This window comes from Borostomias antarcticus (genome assembly GCF_949987555.1).
Source record: "Borostomias antarcticus genome assembly, chromosome: 11".
Taxonomy (NCBI): domain Eukaryota; kingdom Metazoa; phylum Chordata; class Actinopteri; order Stomiiformes; family Stomiidae; genus Borostomias; species Borostomias antarcticus.
In genome coordinates this window covers 6,359,582-6,363,487 of record NC_140244.1, presented here as the reverse complement: position 1 = coordinate 6,363,487, position 3,906 = coordinate 6,359,582, and positions in this window count along the sequence as shown.

Below are 3,906 nucleotides of genomic sequence, written 5' to 3'. Positions count from 1 at the left end.
AAACAGAAAGATGCACAGAAACATGTATCTATTTCTACAATGTAAAAAGTCTCTATAGTCTGTTAATTGAACCCTTATTCCTTATTGGCTGAAGGGAAGTGATTGACAGTTGGTCTGACCTGTAGGGTTCCGTTGAGAGATGATGTGGGATGTTACTATTGCACACGCAGCCAATAGGACCAACGCACTGAGGATGTGACGCCACAGGAAATCAACAAACTCTGATGGAGACCCAGTTCAGACACAAACACACGTTTCATGTTAGTTTGATGCTGTAGTCATGGTTAAGGATACAGTACCTTTCCTCAAACTGTTTTACAATGCATGACAGGTTGATGATGTAAGTGAATTGTATCAATGAATTGCTGCAACAGCTGTAGTAGTGATGTCAGCAGAGGTTACATTCGCACCAGGGCCAGTGGGATTGAGGCTGGGTGTGCTGGTCTCTCCTGCAGGAGACTCAGTGGGATTGAGGCTGGGTGTTCTGGTCTCTCCTGTAGGAGACTCAGTGGGATTGAGGCTGGGTGTTCTGGTCTCTCCTGTAGGAGACTCATTAGGATTGAGGCTGGGTGTGCTGGTCTCTCCTGCAGGAGACTCAGTGGGATTGAGGCTGGGTGTGCTGGTCTCTCCTGTAGGAGACTCATTAGGATTGAGGCTGGGTGTGCTGGTCTCTCCTGCAGGAGACTCAGTGGGATTGAGGCTGGGTGTTCTGGGCCGCGTTTCCCAGAGGCATCGTTAAGGCATCGTAGCGCTACGTGCTTCTTAAAGCAGAGAGCTGAGCATCTTCTTGTCAACAAATGTACACCTCTCTTTTTCAGACACAAGATGGAGTCAGAGTGTAGGGAATAAGCCATTTCCTGTTTGTTCAAAGACAGCTCTTTGAGCTGCAGGAATCAGGAAATTAAGTTGACCATCTTTTGAATAAAGGCTCAAAACAAGTGTCAAAGACATTTTAGAGGACTATTTCGTAAATATGTTTGTGACAACCTTGGTAGCATGATCATTGATTGATTACTGCATGATTTAATGATGGATTATTAGAAAACAATAAATATTGACCTGTAGGTCTACTGTATGTTACACCTTCAGAACTAGATACTGTACAGTGGCACTTGGAAGTGTCCCCCATCCCCAACCCACGTTGACCTTTTACATACCAACAAACCTGTGAGAAGGTATACATTTAACAGAATCAAAATTGACTGTGAAAACATATAAAATGTTATTGTACAGTAGGCTATATCAGTTGCACTTACTTTTTTTTTCTCTTGTCTTTAGTCGTATACCGTCTTGGTTGCTTCTGTGTGTTTGTTTCCTGTACTGAAGTGATTGTCTACCTGCGCCAGTGTCCCCATAAGAAAATGAGGAATAGAACATCATAGTCTAGTTGATAATCAAGTTAATACAGTAAAAAGGACAATTATACTACCAACCGTGACCCTAATTGCGTTGCTATATGTGTGGTATAAATACAGCTGAATTGAGCTAACGTACTTGTGATTACCAGGTCACGAGTACATCTACTGTTGGGTGAAGTTAAGGCATTGCCTCTCCTCTCCTTCTGGTGCATGCGTGCATGCGAGCCATTGGGACGGCATGCGAAGATGCATGCGAGCTATTGGGACTGTCCAGGACAAGACGATCCAGGTTCTGACTCCTATGATCCGGGGGGCTGTGGACAAGACCCGGTGTCTGAGATGAGTTCATTTCACACAGCCCCGTCTGTCACCAGTTCATTTGTCACAGCCCCGTCTGTCACCGGTTCATTTGACACGGCCTCGTCTGTCACTGGTTCATTTGACACAGCCCCGTCTGTCACCGGTTCATTTGTCACAGCCCCGTCTGTCACCGGTTCATTTGACACAGCCCCGTCCTCCTCCAAGTTCTCTCTGCGTCGGAGGCTCTTTCGCAAGAAGTGGGAGGGAGTCTATCAAGGGGCGGCCATTTCCACCTCGGACTCTATGGTTAAGAGGGCTCCTGACACAGCTCCATCTGACACAGCTCCATCTGTCAGTCCACCACTTTCCATGACCAGGACCAGTAGAGGAGACAGCCCCGCTAGCGCCTTATCCACCCCCATGGCGTCTAGTGGGGTGGCGCTAAAGGGACAATCTGAGCCGGACGTTCCACGATCGCCCAAGGCCCCCTGGAGATGCAATCTGGAGCTCTCTCGGTGTCAGAGGCTCATTTGTAAGAAGTGGGAAGACGTCTGTGAAGGAGCGACCACTTCTACCTCGGACTCTCTTATGAAGAGGGTACCTGATACAGCCCTGTCTGTAACAGGTCCATCTGACACAGCCCTGTCTGTCACAGGTCCATCTGTCAGTCCACCATTCTCTATGACTAGGACCAGTAGAGGACACAGCCCCGCTAGCCACCTATCCACGAACAAGGTTTTTAGTGGTGTGGTGGTAAAGGGACAATCTGAGCTGGACGTACCACGATCGCCCACGGCCCACTGGAAGCGAGATCTGGAGCTCTCTCTGCGTCAGAGACTCTTTCGCAAGAAGTGGGAGGGAGTCTTTCAAGGGGCGGCCATTTCCACCTCAGACTCTATGGTTAAGAAGGCTCCTGACACAGCTCCATCTGACACAGCTCCATCTGTCAGTCCAACACTCTCCATGACCAGGACCAGTAGAGGACACAGCCCCGCTAGCGCCTTATCCACCCCCATGGCATCTAGTGGTGTGCTGGTAAAGGACCAATCTGAGCCAGACACTCCACGATCACCCGAGCCCCACTGGAGACGAGATCTGGAGCTCTCTCGGCGTCAGAGGCTCATTTGTAAGGAGTGGGAAGAAGTCTGTGAAGGAGCGACCACTTCTACCTCGGACTCTCTTATGAAGAGGGTACCTGATACAGCCCTGTCTGTAACAGGTCCATCTGTCAGTCCACCACTCTCCATGACTAGGACCAGTAGAGGACACAGCCCCGCTAGCCACCTATCCACGAACAAGGTTTTTAGTGGTGTGGTGGTAAAGGGACAATCTGAGCTGGACGTACCACGATCGCCCACGGCCCACTGGAAGCGAGATCTGGAGCTCTCTCTGCGTCAGAGACACTTTCGCAAGAAGTGGGAGGGAGTCTATCAAGGGGCGGCCATTTCCACCTCGGACTCTATGGTTAAGAGGGCTCCTGACACAGCTCCATCCGACACAGCTCCATCTGTCAGTCCACCACTTTCCATGACCAGGACCAGTAGAGACGACAGCCCCACTAGCGCCTTATCCACCCCCATGGCGTCTAGTGGGGTGGCGCTAAAGGGACATTACATTACATTACATTACATTACAGTCATTTAGCAGACGCTTTTATCCAAAGCGACTAACAATAATTGCATTTAACGTAGGAAGAGCCAATGTACTACTACTTGCCAGAACTCACAAGTGCATCTTCTTTCTAAAACAAACAAGTGACTAAGAGCATAATCTAGTGCTGAAGGCAAAGTGCAAGAATCACAATCTAAAGTACAGTGCAATATAATATAATAAGTGCTTAGGTGGGAGGATTGTTGTAGTACTTCTTGAAGAGATGAGTTTTGAGCCTGCGACGAAAGATGGGCAGCGACTCTGCTGTCCTGACATCAGTGGGCAGCTCATTCCACCACTGCGGGGCCAGGACAGAGAAGAGCCGTGACCGTGTCGATCGACCGCAGGAGCCTCGGAGTGACGGGGCAACCAGTCGCCCTGAGGTAGCAGAGCGTAGTGGTCGGGAGGGGATGTAGGGTTTGACCATGGCCTGGAGGTAGGAGGGGGCTGTTCCTTTCATTGCCCTGTAGGTTAGCGCCAGAGTTTTAAACTGGATGCGAGCCGCTACAGGGAGCCAGTGTAGGGAACGGAGGAGGGAAGTTGTGTGGGAGAATTTGGGGTGGTTGAACACCAGGCGAGCAGCAGCTTTCTGGACAAG